Source organism: Trachurus trachurus (genome assembly GCF_905171665.1).
Source record: "Trachurus trachurus genome assembly, chromosome: 3".
NCBI lineage: Eukaryota > Metazoa > Chordata > Actinopteri > Carangiformes > Carangidae > Trachurus > Trachurus trachurus.
Window position 1 is genome coordinate 24,007,088 of NC_139893.1, and position 18,338 is coordinate 24,025,425.

Below are 18,338 nucleotides of genomic sequence, written 5' to 3' on the forward strand. Positions count from 1 at the left end.
TTTCAGGCCAGAAAATGCACAGTGAATGCTCATAGCATTAACTCCTATATTGATCACCTGTTATGACCAAGTGGAATTAAATGCATTTAAAATACAGGGACATGCCCTTAAACTCTTAAATTGTTTTTGTATTTCAAAAATCTAAAGCAACTGGAAAAAACATGTATGCATGTATTTTCAATCCATGTCACTGTGGGTTTAGTGGACACTAAGTTTTGATTATTAACAGAAGAGAAGCAATAAAGCTCACTTAACAATTACATGTTTGTACCATGGCATTTATGAAAACAACAATTACTATATTACTGTAGTGCGGAAATCCTGTAAAAAAAAATCAAAAAATGAGCTATTTGTATTGTTGCCTTATAGCAAATGTTAGCATTGACAGCTGTTTACTTATAGGTCTAGACGACATGTCTGAGTTCAAAATTAAAGATAATTTATTTACTCACCAACAGAAACATTACCTTTTTATCTATTATGTATTTTCTTTTACTGAGGGGTGCATGCCAACCAGCTAGGCCCAGCCCATAGTCACTGTCCAATAGCTGCCCTCCCTTGCCTTCAATCTGCCTTGAATACATACTGTACTTGGTGTGTGTAACACACATGGACAAACAGGACTGCATCGGTACAGCATGACACATGATTTGGCTCGTTTATCAAACTATGCCTGACCTGATTTAAACCTCCCGCTTGCTCCTGTGGTTATCTCTCTCTCATGTGCACAGAATGTAAGTTTGTGTACCTGTCTGTATGTGTGTGCAACTAACTGAGCATGGGAGTTGCTTCACTTACCCGCGCCCTTCCGTAGCTACCGCTTCTGGGCCCGGTACGAACCGGCCCGACCGGACTCGGCGAGGTCGTAGCTCAGGGCGTTTGTGGATCAGTCTACCTTGACCTCACCTGGCCCTCACACTTCACCTGCTTCACATCTCCCAGGGGAGTTCATTACAGTGTGCCTTGTCGAAACTCTGTCATAGGAAAATAAAAGCATCAACTCTGCTTTAATTTAGCTCCATCCATACAGCTGGGCACACATGATACTGTTACGTTATTGATTACTAACTCTGAGTTGTGGTTATTTTAAGCCAGTGTGGAGGTGGCTGTATATGTGCAAAGAAGAAAATAAAATCTCATTGCTGAAAGTCTCCATGCAACAGGTAACTGAAGTAGTTCCTGTAATTATGATAAATAAATTAAACAAAATGTATCTAACCTGAAAAGAACAAGTCCCCCAACCTAAATAACCCAAAAAAGTCATTTTGTTACAACTACTGTACAAAAGTTGCGACTGTACTGGCTTAATCATCACCATGGTTACTACAATATCAGCCATGGCCTGAAAATGTTTAGGCACAAAATATTCTTAATTAGGTTCAGGTACTGTACAAAAACAACTTTGTTTAGGCAGTAAAGGGTTTTGGGTAGGGTTAGAAAAAGACCATAGTTTAATTCAACATTACTGCATAAACAAGACTGAGAATCAAATGTTACTGTCCCCCATGAAAGTCTTGGATCTGGTTGATGCATCAAATCAAAAAATTAAAAAATCTTGGTCTTAAGCTGCTAAACAAACAACTTATGTGTTCTTTTTTTGCTGGAGGAGAGTCTCGTAAAAGATAGGGAGAATATATTACGGCAGTACTCAAAATTTCTGCAGCTTTTGGATTCCCCTCGACACACCTTTGCTGTTGAACATTTTGAAACAGCGGTAATGTCATTCTGACCTTTGGCTTGAGTCGCCTCACCTACCTGCTGCACATGCAGGCCGAGCTCCCTCTGGGAGGAATATGCAAGCTAGCATGCCAAACACCCCTGAACAAACCAGGGTTTTAACGGTGTGACAGGACATATGCATGTGATCAATAGAGACAGTTGCCTGTAAAGGTCAGCTAGAGCTGTTGGTAAACACTGAAGTGAAACTTATGAGCCCTGACTTTGCCCCTTGATCAGCACCTAACACTTGCCTGGTTTATTGTGCCTGGGGAGCAGTTTGCAGCATTGCTGGATTGTTGTTGTTGTAGAGTTAACTTTTAAACTATGACAAAGCGAGACGTTTGCTTCGGTTCAGACGTTCTTTAGCGGACAATTTAAAAAAAGAAGGAACATACACCATGTGCGTGTTCAAGGAAGGTACAACATGGTTACCTACAACATAAACTCTAACGTAATCACGTCACGTTCACCTTTCTGTTCCTAGAGCATCTTGGGTAGTGAAGTCCATTTTTAACTCCAAAACAAATTAAATTAAATGCAGTCTCTTTTTAACCATAACTGTTTTATCAGTATTAATGTTAACTTATATTTTAACTTGCATTAACTTATTTATTCTTTCAATTAATGTGTTTCTGACAAAATACATTCTCAACAGTTGTTGGCTCGTCTGTGTCGCTTGGTTGGAACCTGACTGTGGGGCAGACAGAGGCAACGCCAGGAAATAAAGACAAGATTGATTAGTTTTATTTGATGCATCTTCAGCAACCCCCCTACACCACTGGAACCTCCACGGCCACACACATACACACACCAAATATGTCTGGTCTGCTGATTTAGACTGTCATCTTTCTGGCAGAAACAGCAATGTTTGAACTAGATTTGGCTTACCATTATATCACATACTGCTGGTAGTAAGGCTTATGTTTGTGTGTGTGTAAGAAAGAGAGGGAGGAAGAGATTATACTAAGGTTTTGCACACTTAAGCCTGATGGCTCTAAACCACACAACTCAAAGATAATTTGGTCACAAATAATAACAAGGATAAAAAAAAATACAGTATGGCTGTTCTGCAGCAGCAGCCCTATCATTGTTAATGTAACCGACTGACTGAGTGATCATATTTCTACCTCACATGACTGAGAAGAATCTGCCCATTTAAAGTGTTTTTTCAAGATTAGTTGGAAGAACTACAGTTACACCTCTTGTTTTAGGAGGTCTTCCAAGCTGCCCTGGAGGATCACTTCCTCTCACTGGACTTTGCTTCCATTCCAAACTGCTTTCATTATTAAACGCATCACAAAAAAGGCAGAGGAATGACTAATTATACAATAAACTATAGGAGAACTCAGGAGAGAGGAGATAAACAATTAATTGTTTGATCAAGTCCTCTGACTCTGTCTCAGGCTTTGCACAGTGTGAGCACAATAACACCTGAGCCACTAACCTCCCGGACCCTTTCATTCTTCTAAGTTCCAATACTGTAGTTGCTTTGACTACAGCAACAACATACAAGCGAAATAATAGTGTGTGTTTGTGTGTGTGGTGGGATAAGAAAACATACTCTAGTGGAATATATTTACACCACTGACCAAATGGCACACCACCTGGACCATATGAACTCTTAGGGGATTACATAGTGTATCATCCAATTTAAAGCAGAAGTGAGTGATATATTTGTGTTAATATAAGTCTTAAATAGTTATATCTTCCGACAGCAATCACTTACATAGAGTGTTTGGACTGAAACACGGGTCTCTCAGTCCCTCTGCTCTGCTCTGAGCCGAAGAGAAAACATTTATCGTATCCTACAGTTTTTATCCAATGAGGAGAGAGAACGGCATGCAGGGCTGTGTGTGCAGCCAAGGGACGCCGTGAATGTGGTGACGTAGCGACGAGGACTGTTATGGTGCGTTCAAGGAAACTCGTATTTTTCCGACCGTGAAGTGGTACCAGTTCGATCTGGTACGAGTTCACCGGTCGGAAGTTACGAGTGGCCGTTATAGTGACTTTCACCGGTAAAACAGGTCGGAAAAACACGAGTGGGTTGCCTGGAACGCTACAAAGTCGTAAGTTGTGACTTGAAGCTGTAATTTACGATTTCAAAAGCCTGCCTGGAACGCAGCATTAGCGAAAACGACCGGACCACTCACTTCTGCTTTAATATAACCGTGCTTTTATCTTTGTGTCTACTGTCAAATGAAAATTGTACAACCTGCTGGCACCAGATGTGTGTCCAAAATCACCCCTTCCATTCACAACTCTCTAACAGTCACCTAGTAATTGACTGTCCATTGTGGGATTTTTGGAAGAAAGTACAGAAAATCTGACATATTTTGTGTAGTTTCTCCCCATTCCTGCCTGGGTTTCTTGCCTGGCCCTGTGGCTCCCACTCAATGCAGGTTTAGGTTAACTTTGAAACCCTAAACTGCCTAGAAGTGACTGAGTGTGAATAGCTGCTTATCTCTACACATCAGCCCTACAGTAGTAGGCACATCAATTTGTCCAGGTTGTACCCCACCCTTGCCTACTTTCAAGTGAGATTAACTCTAGCCATCAATAATTTGGGAGTACCACCTACCTGACTGGTACACACTGCAAACTGATTTGCAGACTGTATCAAAGTTTCCACCATGTGCCTTCATCCCTTTACAATGCACTTGTAGAAAAGTATGTGGTATTCCACTGAACAGCACAACCTTGGATTAGGTTTTCTTTGCATCACAGTTAGAACAGAGGCCCCTAATGGCAAATGAGGTTGCATACAAAGAGAGGCAGCTGCACTATAGACACTGTAATCACTGCAAGGAGAACACGCACCATCAAGCTTATTCACTTGATCTGCACCTCAGAGACTGTAACCTGACAGCCTGTAGCACACATGTTAGTGGGACAATAACAGCCAACCTGTCCGAGTAAACACATGAATGTGTGTAGAAATGAGCTTTTTGTCAAGCTGTTTGTTCTTTCCCCTCCTCGCCAGGGCACCGTGTGCCATGAGGCATCTTGCTGCAGGCAAGGCAGGCGTGCACTGGCTGGTCCTATGTGCTTTTCAACATGGCAACGCCGCACGCAGGTTAATATGATAGTCCCTTGCCTTATCTAACGTGACGAGGGGCCTTTTCCTGGCCGTGCCACAAAGCTGCTTTGAAGCATCTGTCAATGCCCTCCCCTGGATAAATGTCATGTGTGGAATATCTCAGGTGGCAGCTGCGCCAAGGCAATGGCAATGGGGAAGATCCAGAAAACAGCCCAAAGCCTTACACTCCTACATTTCGTCGAAGGGAGGGGGTTTCTTTTTGTCTTTTTTTTTTCTCTCAACACTTGGCAAGGTCACACTTCACCAAAAAAAGAAGAGATTTTTCTGAACTCTAGAGCCAAAGAATGGACCATTTCCATCTTTCAACCATTTATGACTCATAATTATTTTCCAGAAGAAATATGTATTTCTGCAAAACATCCAATTTACAGATTAAGTTTAGTAAAAAGACCAAGTAGAGGCTAGACAGGCCAGATAGATAGAGTCCAGATAAGTAGAGAGAGTCCATCGACCAGCAACAGCGTTCTCCAGCTGTTCCCCAGTATGTATTGTGACCAGTGAACATAGTAGACCCGGCTGCAGAAACAAATTAAAGGGGGGGCATTACATTTTTTCAGGGGGGCACACTTTTTCAAACTATTTACTGTCTAATGTAGTGTATTTTACAGTAGTGTATTATTATAAATCCCCATTAATATGGATTATTATGGATCCCCTGACTGGACCCGGACTGGAACATAGGACCCTTTTTGGAAAAAAATAATGATAAGTGAAAGTATCAAAGCCTCAGACCACAGAGAAATACACACATCCTGTCTTCAGAGAGTGAGCCCTAAAATCAGCTGTCAGGCCTTCTGAAACTTTGTGATCGTCACATAGCCGTTTGTCACAACAGTACCACTGGCCAAAAGAAAAGTTTAAACCCGCTAAAAATCGGCTTCTGACGGCAGTGGGAAAAAGGCTGCCAACCCATTACATTCTGTATCCATGGCAAGCGGTGCCAGCTCGCCAACTGGAGATCAGACCTGGGCTTTTTTGGTCATGGGAAAGGAGCCATATGCCAATCGTTAGCAGGTCGACCCGCGTTTAGAAAAAACCTGCATCAACCTGCTCATTTCAGTGGGAAAGCACCAATGTCCCAAGCCCCACTGACCCACCAGTCTTCTGATTGGCTAACTGACCTGAGATGTAAAACTACACTCAGATGTTTTTGGTTTGTAAAACCACAAATCTATCCTCACATGAATCAACACTTCAAATAAAACCAAGATGTATCAAATATGGGACCTTTCAAACCAAATATGGGCACTTTGTGCAGATTATTCCATACTTTTTGTGACTTTGGTCATTTAGAAATTCACCATCACTACATGTTCAGACTTCTGCAGTATTCTCTTTAGCTCTGGGTATACACAACTAACAAAAGTAAAATGAGTAGCACACATAAATCTTCCAGGAGTCTAACAGTCGCTCTGCCAAAGTGAATTTGACAAGCACCAACTGATCGTTCTTGAGGCAAAGAGACACCATCTTGATAAAGGAGGAAGATGGATTTGGACATAACACTAGTTTTGCACTGAACTGGAGTCTCTAAAAATATAAATAAAAGAATGTAAAAAAAAAAAGGATTAAGCAGGTCATCCTAAGGATTTTACTTTATGACAATGACATAAAAATAAAAAAATGAAACATATCAAAATGATGTGGTCATGTTAGGGGCCGCTGCGATAGCAAAAGAAGACTGTTTCAGTGGAGCAAGTCGAGAGCAGTCAAATGATTTCAACTCAGTGTGAATGTAGATTGCTGCTGTTCTACTTATCCAGTGAGGATGGAGAAGCCAATTCTTTCCACTCCAGTAAAGACTTGGATAATTGGAGTTTTGTATTAAGATTGACACCAGATGAAAGTTGGTTATTAACAAGGGGTGAAGCATGGCAGATTGTTTATTAGAATCCTGTCACTATTTACAACCCAAAACGGCAGTACCTTGACATTGAGAGTTCAATTGAAAGTGAGGTACCAAATTGATATTCCAGCAAAGGCAACTTTGAGACGCAGACTTTGTTTCCCAGCTGCTTTTGAGTTGACTGAGTTTACAATAAATACCATGAGATGTCCATTTCCCACTTCAAATTGCTGTTATTTATTGCAACAGAAGCCACAGTGTTGAAGGTGCGTGAGGAGAAGGGGAAAAAAAGAGAAAGCTTTGTATTTGCATTTTGTCCTTTCTTATTTCAAATTCAATCAAGCAGGTGGAACAGAGGTGAATAAGCTGCCATCACAAACAAACACCAATGACATTTAAAGTGAGGTGAGGATAGAGTTTCCCTGGAATCAAGTCACAGAATAAGACAGTCACACATTATCAACAAAATACAAATAATTTACTTCCACATTCAGTTTTTAAAATAAATAAATATACTGCTGGACCTCACCAAGCGTCCCCTGTGGCCATCCAAAAGGATAAGCAGCCAATGTGAATAAAATAAACAAAAAATGAAAAATAAATAATATAATAAAAATAATTATTATTGATATAGCATTATTTGAGCTCTTGCTTTTATAGATTATGTTTCAATGTATTTGTTGTGTTTAAATGTAACATTATGTAAATATTAAATTTTATATCATGGTAAGTTCTATTTGAATTAACATTGAGCTGCTGCTTTGTTCTGTACTTTGTTGAGTGCTAAATCACAAGATAAAATGTCTGCATGCACGTCTGTAATAATAATAATAATAACAATAATAATAATTCTGATTTATATAGTGCCTTTCAAGACACCCAAGGACGCTGTAGCACTTACAGTACAGGTTTGTATAGGTTCTGTACAATGCAGGTATGTCCTCTCTCAGACGTTTCTATTTTCTACATCTCAGCACTGTCTTGTCCATTTCAAGATCACTGGCAAATCTCAGGGCTGTCTGTGTGTGTGTGTGCATGACATGTGTGTGTGTATGAGAGGCAGGTGGTGTCTGGTTTAGTGGCTGAGCGTTGCTGCTTTACCCTCCAAGTAAGTCAATGTGCGATGATCTACCATAGGTAAGCCAGGTCTGACTCAATCTCTTTCAATTGCACTATACTGACTCCTTTTTTCATTCTTCATCTTTCTCTCTCTCTCTCCCTCCCTCCCTCACACACACACACACACACACCGAGTGAAAATGTTAGAACAACCTTATCTGAAGCACACCAGCCTCCTAAAAACACCACGACATGCTTAATGAATCTGCATGGATTTCTCAAAGTAAAATCTTCCTCTACAGTATGAAATCACTTGATGTGTTTTGTACTTGCCCCGTTAAATCTTGCAGCATCCTGACTTCAGCCAAGCAGCCTCAGTTTCTAGTAACTGATGATGACATGAAGCTTTAGGCTTTGGCAAAGTGAACATACCACCAAAATTGGCTTATCTATCATGCTATACAATAAAGATGTACAAAAAAAGCAATGTTCTGCACCCACCCCACCATCCCGCCCTCCAAACTCTCCCCTGTCTCCCTTTCTCCCTTGTTCACAACCAACAGCCTGATTCCCTCTGATGACTGGTGAATAGAAATGGGAGCAGCGCTAAATTATGCACAATGGGGATATCTACTTTCCTGTTTTCTCACAAGATAACGGCTTGTTGTTCCATCCTTTGTTATGGACGGTGCTTGCCCATGGGATGATTAGTAGAACAAAGGATGGGAGAAAGCGAACCTGCTTGTAGTTCAAAACAAGTTCTCCATGCCTTTGAAGATGCGCATTTACTTCAGGCAAAAGTGGGTTTGGAAGAGGAGATGTGTGTGTTATCGAATGTGCACACACACACTCACAGACACACACAGAGCAAAGTGGTAACTGAGACCTTTGACCAGTTTGATCCCCAACCTGCTGTCTGACGACATGCGCATGTAATTAAGGAAGTGCTTGAAAGGGAACAGATAGTGTGAAGCCTCGAGGTGAAGGTTATGAGAGCGCTGTTTAGCAAAGATATTTGATCCATTATACATTGTTTGTGTCTACAGCTGGTTCAACGAGAATAATAAATATTGTATTAGCATTGGGACCTACATCTCCGTCTCCCAGACAAGTTCATAACATTCTTGGCAGGGAAGGGTGGGACCTCCTGTGGCTTTTTCTCCCAGTCCTCCTCTGTTCTTTCCTCCCTCCTGCACACTGAGATCAGTGGCAGAAAAGACTCCGGCTTACAGGATGCCACACGTGCGCCTCGGCTAAGTGATTGTTGCATTTTTGATTTGACCAAGGAGCAACCGGAACACCAGCATCAGAAGCTTGTTAAAAATGGTGATTGCTTTGTCAGAAATCAGAACGCTGCTCCTGTCGTCTCGCAATCCCTCTGAGGTTTTGGCATTTACGGTTTTGCCGGTTGGCAGCGCTACAGTGTGCGCTATGTGCTGTGTTTTGAGAATTTTGAGTGACAAAAGTGTTTATTAGAGCAAACACCTTACTCTACCTTGCAATCTAAGGGGGGATCTGTTGCGTCTGATTAGTCAATGGGTAACAGTTATTTTCCAAGAGGACTTTTTACTTTTCCCCTGTCACCACAACTGCTCAGTGACAAGAATTCAGGCAGATTACAATCACTTAACAAGTGGTTGGAAAAAACAAACAAAAACCAGAAGCAGACAGCGTCAGACATCTAGGAGCACCAGACCAAAACCCAGGCATTCACTGGAACAGGGCCAAAGGTCATTGACCAGAACAACAAGAGTGGATGTGTTGGAGAAATATCAAGGAAGCCATTCATGTCTGACATCAAAAGATGACACCCTGCATCACATTCATTTGATACAATATGCCTCATAGCTATAATTTTTGAAACACCAAGGTCAAAAGTCCAAATTCCCTCAAAAGGCCACCACTGACAACAAAACAGAAATTTTCTGAATATTTTAATCTCCTAATATATCTAGTTATTTGCATACCAAATCAAGCTGAGGTCCTTGGGTATATGATGCAGCAATGATGGCACATACTGTATGTTGAACATGTTGGGTCTCTACAGTAAGTGTCCTTAGCCAGGTCTTTCTTCATATATGACAACTGTAACAGAAGTTCAATATTGATTTCATACCCAAACAAGTTTAATTTTCTGAAGAAGGCTGTGGATTGAAGCCAAATGCTCAGGAAAAAAGCAAGTGTTTGAATCCTGAGTGCAGAATATTCATCAACATCAATATCTAGCTTAAGGTGTTTCTGCTTAAAATTATGTCTTCTGTGATAGTAAATAAAACACATTTTGAGGCTCTACAGAGCAGTAACACACAGTTTCTCAGAGCAACGTCTGGGCTTTCAGGTTGTGAGAAATAACTTGGTGGATATCTTTATATAAACCAGGAGGCTTCACTCAGAGCAATGCTTTATAGCTGAGGAAGCCTTGTTCACAGCTGGAAGCTGCCCAGCACCATCACAATTGATGGCTTATATTCATATTGCATAAGCCAGGTTACTATTTCATACTTTCATTTTCTTCAGGTGAGGTTGAGGCCTCACTTTCCCAATGATAATATCTATTATTATAAAAACATACTGTCACTGTGGTTGACAAACGTCCTATCAAAACTCATACATTGCAAGTGCAAGAGACATTGATTTGCAATGTTAGGTGTTGTCAGCACATGAAGTCACAAGAAAAACAAACTTATATTATTTCCCTCATATTTTAATCTAATTTAAAAACTGTGTTTTTATACATCTCCTCTACTCTTTTAGTGAATGGTGAAAAGAATGATCTATACTTATTTAGTTAGAGAAACAAATTCACTAAAGGCTAAAATCACACCTACTCACCACTTTACTTGTAAGATGTAGTGGCATAAATCTGCATGTCATGACTCCATAGTACAGGCTGTCACAAAGTTACACTAGGAGTTCTCCTAAGCCTCAGTGGGAAGGTTTTATAAGTTGACACTGGGTTTGAATTCAGTAGTAATCCCTACACATGAGAGTTGGGTAAATCTTCTATGCATATGTAATGGATTTTTTTTTTTTTAATTTGTGTTTCTGTGATTCACACTGATGATCGCCACAATCCTACTGTGCTTACCACTACAGCAATTATTATACATCATTAATGCAATAGTTGCTGTGCATATGCTCTGCTGTCGACCTGCATCTGTTGTTCTACGCAGGTCTAACAACAGATGCGGCTGGACGGTATTCACCATGTGGGTCGTGCAGTCTGCTGTGTTTATGGCGGGCTGCTACACCATGACAAAGGTGTTGACACGGCTCTGCACTGTTCTCTCACCTATAAATGCCTTGTCATCGAGAAGCAATTTCAGAGCTGAGCCCTTGAATAACTAGTCTGGTGTTATTAGTGTCAGGCCTCACAAAGCTCCCACTGGACAGCAAAAGGGAAAGTCTGCTCTGACCAGTGACCGCACTGTCAAGAATAACAGACTGGACAATCACATTCAAGAGGTGTGAAGATTGACCAAAGAAAACCATGCCTGCTGTTTTTAAAGGCAATGGTGAAGTCTTCCATGAAGAACCCTTTGAGAGCAATGGCAAAAGAACGTTTTTAAAGGTCCAAAAATGAACCAGAACGCCAAGCACCAGCATTTATGTTCAAATGCAACTGTATGAAATTGCTGGATTTTATTTTAAATCACTCAGTCAAGCAAAGGGTGGGATTTTTATATTGAAGTGACAGTGAGGGGCCCAGGATTGGCTACCCATGTATAGTGTGTCAGGAAGCATTTATAGAGATTGGTTTGTCGGATGGAATGAGACCGAAACTGGCTAAAATTGCATCTTAATATGATAAACTTGGCCAATGTCGTCTCTGTCTGGACCACCTGACCCATACTACAGTAGCCTATATGTCAAGAGTCCAAGATTTTTGACTTAGCAGTATGAATAACCTATATATTATTGAGAATTATTACAATTTGATGAAGTTTGTGTGACTTTTTTTCCCCTGTTTTTCTTTTTCTTTACTAGTAAATACGTTTCTTGTATTTACTAATCCGTGTATCATTCGTTCATTTGTTTTTCAAACTAAAACCAAAAATAAGAAAAAGAAAAAACAACTCTTTTTCTCAGTATTTGTTTCCAAAACTAAAATGAAAAACGGATAACAAGTCGTTTTTTCAGTTTTCGAAACATGAAACGAGAAACGCTCGTTATCCGTTTTTTTCCATTGTTCATTTGAGCAACAAATCGAAAACTGAAAAAACGAGTCGTTATCCGTTTTTCATTTTAGTTTTGGAAACGAATACTGAGAAAAATAGTTGTTTTTTCGTTTTCTTATTTTTGGTTTTATTTTGAAAAACGAATGAACGAATGATACACGGATTTTTACTAGTTCTGGTACTGGTCACATGTGCCAATCAATGTGTCTTTCATCATTCATGCAACATTGGAGACATACAAGCGGGCAAAGTGGGATAAGAGATGGAAATAACTTTTTGGTTTAGTTCTGTCAAATTAAAGTCCCACTCCCGCGACCCTTTTTGGTCATTTTAAAACCAGCTCATTAGCCATGCACATTAGCAATGCACCTCTGGGGGGTGGGCGGAGACTGCACTGCTCTGCACCCGCCCAGCCACCTCCTTGCACCCCGCCCCCCGCTTGCTGACAGCTGGACATTGTACAATTACAGATTCAGCGCGTTTAGCGTAAAACTCCACACTGGGATTCGATCCCAGACTGGAGCATAGTCCTTGCTCACAGTGCAAGGTGCTCTACCAGGTGAGCTATACCTGTTAAACCTTGACAGCTACTCTACAGCTACAGCTCTGAAGCCTTTCACCTCTGAGCCAGATGCAGAGCGAGGCGGGAGCTTGTAGCACTAGTGCCCTCCCCTGGAGCTGTGACACCCTCAACTCCAGTCTCCCTGAAACTGCCAGTTCGCGTCTGCCATTGGTTCACAGCAGTTTGAAGGCAGAAAAACTCTGAAATGCAATTTTGCACTTCCTTCTCTGCTGATAAGTGCTCTAACACAAGAAAAATGCCACAGGAACATGTGAAAAGCTAAAAAAAACACGATTTTCACGGGAGTGGGTCTTTAAAGACATTATTATGATTTCAAAAGCAAGCTGATATGTGTATTATGATACAGAAAAGGCTGATAAGAAATAATGATTAAACTTTAGGCTATATAAACTCCATACTGCATACCAATACCTCCACTTCCTTCCAATGTCACTCCAATGCCATATGTTTTCTTTGAATGTTAGACCATCCTCAGCGAAAAAAGGCAATGATCTGAACTGATGAAATGATCTGTGTTTTCCCAGCAAGGATTTCTAGTGGTTCCACAAATAATGACTGAAGATGTGTAATTTGTAAAAGAAAAAGAAAAAGAGGATCATGAGTGCTGCAGTTTCTGTTGAAGTAGTTTGGCAACAGTCATCTGACAAGCGACGTTATCCAGAATAGAAAGCACTGATGAGAGTGATTTTGGCAATGGCAATGTCAGTACACTGATCTTGTTTTTTTACCTTGAGACTTGTTGTTTATACTTTGAAAGGTATTTGAGCATCAGTGTCAGTGTGAACACTGTTGAAGTTGAAGAAAAACATAACAATTCTGATGAAATGCATTCTTCTAGTGCAAATAAGATGTGATAGAGAGATTGTTCTCTTTTTTTCTAATATGCTGTTTTTGTCTGTGTGAGCAGTGGACCTGTGAAAAGGATAGGAGCCAGAAAATGTCCTGGGTCATGTTCATGTATCAATATCCAAGAGAAAATCCAGGAATATGGTATTTACCTGTAGTCCACAACTATATAAGATAAGTAAAATGAAATTTCCCTGTGCAAATACGTGTGAAATTAAATACACAAAAAAGGACAGCTTTACAGGGCCTGAATTTATCCTGGCCATATTTACTTAGTATTTTTATTGCATGTTCAGTTTAAGAGAGAAATATCACAAATGAGTTTATGACATTTCATGTCTGGGTGGTTCCGGATTTCTGTGTGGAGGCAGCTCAGTAGGAGATATGGGGTAAGTAGTTCTCTATTGGCAGTGTTATACCACTCCATCAACAGGCTGAAGGAGAGCTCTGATCGAAACAAGCCACAAATCCCCTGAGAGTACATTTTTATATCAATGATAAGTTGTAGATGATAAACAGGTTGGATGCACCGCGTTTAAATCTCATCAGAGGTCGGGCATGGAGTTCAGAGGAGCTTGCAGCCCTCTATATGCATCACAAGTCAAGCCATTTACATGCCAACTTCTCCTGGTTTCCAATCCATTTTGAGATTTAGTCACATTTCAGAGTCTGGATCGGCTCGTTCTGCCCAGAGACGTTGCCAGCAACAATCAAACTGCCTTGAACTTTAACCAGTCCAAGTATTTTCATAAGCTCCATTTTTTATGAGGTGGTGAGAGCACTCACTCACTTCAACCTTATGGAGGAGTGTTTTTCATGTCTTTAACAATGCCTTTGAGCTTTCATAGCCAATTCAACATCCTGAGTGTAACTGGCACCCGGTTTCCAACCCTGATATGCTGAAGCCATCCTGTGGGTGGTTTAACATGAGGAAATGGAAATCACTGGCTCCAATAAAGTAGTTAAATGCTGCATAAATGGCACATGGTGCTATAGCCTTCACAAGTAAATCAAACAGTTGCCCGGAGTGTAGGATAAAATCAATATACTTTGAAGAATCGTTCACATTACCAGTCTCTCAGACTTTTCCTGCCAATGAAGTGGCGTCCAAAGGTTGAGAAAGTGCTTTTAAGATATCCCTGTTTCCATCTCCTGAAGCCATTCTTGTTAGGGCAAAAAACTTAAAGGCTGGATAAGCGAAAATAAATAGCATCAAAAGAGCAACAGCGAAGAAAAGATGATGCTGCACAGCTTCAACTGGACAACAGCTCAATAAGTACATCTTTCGTGGTTGTACATCTCTTCCCGAACAAAACTAAATTTCAAAAATTAAAATCATACATCTACACTTCCTGGATTAATGCAGTGCAATAAACAGTGATTATAGGCCCAGCTTCCTCGGGGAACCCCACGAAGTGTAGTGAATACACAATTCACTTGATTGATCAGTCTGGATAAAAGCAAGAACTAATCAAACTGTGAATAATGTGAAGTTGCTCCCCAATGGAGCCATCAATTGAATCATTTTCGTGTACTTCCTAACATGCTTGCCTTTATAGCATATTATTTTTTCATAGGGAGGATCTGATGCAATGCAATTATTCAGCTACCATCTCCATAGTGCTGCACATAGCCGTGCTGCTTTTGAAAATCAAATTCAAACAAGTTCATTTTAAAAAGTTACATCAGCGGTGTCACAAATGGAATAAATCTGACTACTGGGCATCTGTGTTTAATGCAAATGGTAATGCAGAGGCCTGGCTGAATCAGAAGCTACAGTTCTATGCTGAGAGCACTGACAAATCAAAGTTCAAACTGTAGTTGAGGGATAACAATAACAAGTGCTTCAATACAGAGTGCGGAAGGTCAAAGAGTTGTGAATAAAATGATGTGAATCACAGTCAACCTAAGCAAACATCTACTGGCTATCTTGTATCACATTAAACTGAGTTCTCGATCATTGCCATCAAAAGACCAAACTGAGAACTATCATTAAGCAGCACAGTGTATGGTAATTGGTCAGTTTCATAGTCAGATTATCAAACAATTGCAGCAAGCCATCGGTTTATCTGCACCAGGCAAAACTGAAAGAGAGCAGGGATGTAGCCGATGGTTCTTCACTGCACAGGAAAGCTATGAGTACACACCTAAGTATAGAAGGTGAAATCTGAACCAGCAGGTCAATCTATGAAACTGTCCTGGGTGTTTTTTTGGGAATCATTTTACACTTACCCTCTGCTACAATCCCTCTGACATATACAAACTCTACAAACTGCCATGACCCATGAGTAAAACATTTGGTTTTACTATGTGGGTAAGATCACCACGAATCACATGGCGGTTTTTAAAATAAAATATTAATACACTCACTGTGTGGCAATATGGAGATGGCAGATGTTTGTTCTTTGTGGATCTTTTGTTCATCTGGGTGCATTTCCACTTCCCATAAAGTGTAATTGGTATTTTTACAGTTATGGTAACAAAGTCTCTCCATGCATCGGCCTCTCTCTCTTGCCAAGAAAGAGACAAAACACATATTAAACAAAAGTTAATGATGTATTTGATTAATATGATTATACATTTTTATTGTTTAAATGTTCCATGATTATAACAAAGATAATGTCAGAAAATGTTTTTTTTTTCTTATATGCACTGTCTTAGTAATTGTATTTGCAAATGTAAACATTTAATTCGAATTGTAGTCAATAGAAAATTGGTCTTCTTAGACATTTGTATCTCTCTGTGTGTGTATGTGTTTATACCTTTATTGAACAGGTATGGTTAGAGATGTAGACTCAAACCAAGGGTATTGAAGTTCTTGTTTGGAAGTTTGTTGTGGTTCACTTCTCAGGTCTGGCTCCAAACCTACTCCATGTCTCGGTTCTTCTTTGTATACCGTATATTAAATAATTATTTGCAATACGCAGTATTAAGCACATGGAGAAACATCCAAAGTAGTAATCCAAAGCTGGAAGCAGTTTTTATTTTATGCAGAGTAGAAAATCCCAACAGTGCATCAGTGAGGCAAAACTCTGGCTTTTATCTGCTAAGAAAGTAGTTGTCAGAAAAGCTCCAACAAAACAGATCATCTGCCATTGAAATGAAATACTTTTTGTTTTGTTTTCATTTGTTTGTTTTTCTGTACTATTGAAGGAGCTTTGGAGGATTAGACTTAACTGTTACAGCTGATATCCCCATGTTTCACAAAGACTACATTGTAGTGTAGCATCAAGCAGCAGATGAAGTCTACAAGACACAGTGAATATGTTGGGGACAATCCTTTCACCATATGTAGGGTCCAGAGGGATCAATGAGCTAAAGTCTCATGATGTTTCTGTATGTGGTAGATCTAGATGTATAAAGTTGTTACGTAAAACTCCTCCAAATCCTCTCACAGCAGTATCAATATAAACGCATTCGCCTGCTGTGATCGAGGAGCCACGTCAGAAGAAGAGAACATCATCAGCAAATATATTAGTGTAAGTGAAAAATGATTCTTCTTGAGTGTGTTAAGCAGTTTCTGTGTGTGTGTATGTGTGAATGAGCGATCGAGGGAGAGTAAAGGAGAGACAGAGTGAGAGAATGGGAGGGGAAAAGCAGAAGGAAAGAACAATTTGTACATCTCCGCCCACAGTGCTGCCAGCTCTGTGATGTGAGGGTCAGAGTGTGACTAACCTGCTAGCTCTGGCTGGGCTGGCCTTTCTGTCTCGCTGCACCTGTTTCACCACATTAAACACTTCACGTGTTCCTCAGGGTCCCAGCTCCATACTGTTCTTTACCCTTATACACACAGCCTCGGAGGAAAGTGCTCACACACGCACAAGCGTACTTTTCATAAGCACACACACAGACGAACGCGGGGCTACTACGAAAGTGAGTGAGAACGAAGGTCGAGAATAATAAAGATGATGTATTGAGTAAAGGTTATCCTGTCTCTAAGATGCTAATTGTTCTGTCAACAGTATTCATTTGCCAGGACTCCCAAAGGGCATGCATCCATTTTGTTTGTTCCAAGCAGATGGGTTCTCTCTCTCCCCTGTTTGTGTGCATGTGTGAGCCTGTGTATGTTAGCTCAATGTTGATATGTGCCTTTATTTATGCATGTGCTGTGTGTTTGTGGTGTGCACACATTAGCATGCGTCTCTGTGTATGAAAGAATGTAAGTTCAGATTAGATGCCTCTGCATCTGCATATGTTTGTGTGCATGGATCCATTTACACAATGCAAAAAGAATGAGGCGGCAGCTGACTCTGATGGTGAACTGAAAGATATGTCATGAAGGATGGGATGTTTTTAAGACAGACACAGCAAGGATGTAGACACTGGAGGCTCCTTGAGACTGACTGAACGTAATCCAGTATATAGCCAACCGACAAGCCTTCAAAAATTTAAACACTGGAGGGGAATTTTGAAAGAAAAAATAGTATGAAAGCACAAATAAAACAGACCCCAGCACTTTTGAAGTGTTCTTCTTAAATGCTATACATCACTTTCCTTATCTCTTACATACTCCTCACCCAAAAATGCTTTCAAGGTCACAAAGTCTACAATTCATTTCACTGTGTATCATCAAACCAACATATAAAAGTTTGTATGACAATATAATGCAGTCATTTCATTAACAAGGCTGCAAGGCCATGACGAGCCAACAAATTACCTGTATTTATGTGAAACAAACAAACAAACAAACAAACATAAAAACACTAAACATAGGGGGGGAGATTCAACTGTATGTACAGTAGGTGAAAAGTTTCAACAATGCAAGAGAGAGAGAGAGAGAGAGAGAGAGGACCAAACTGAACTCATACTGACCAACTGTTGCAGGTTTGCCAATGATACTTTTGCGACACCCACCTCTCTAGTACCTGTAAGCAAAATAAAACAGCCAAACAAAGAAACATGACGTGTGCATATAGACTGACTAAGCCTGCTTGCCTGAGTCTTGAAATATAGTTGAGTTAAAGAGCAACTAAACCCCTAAACCACCCAAATATATTTGGGTACGAAGTA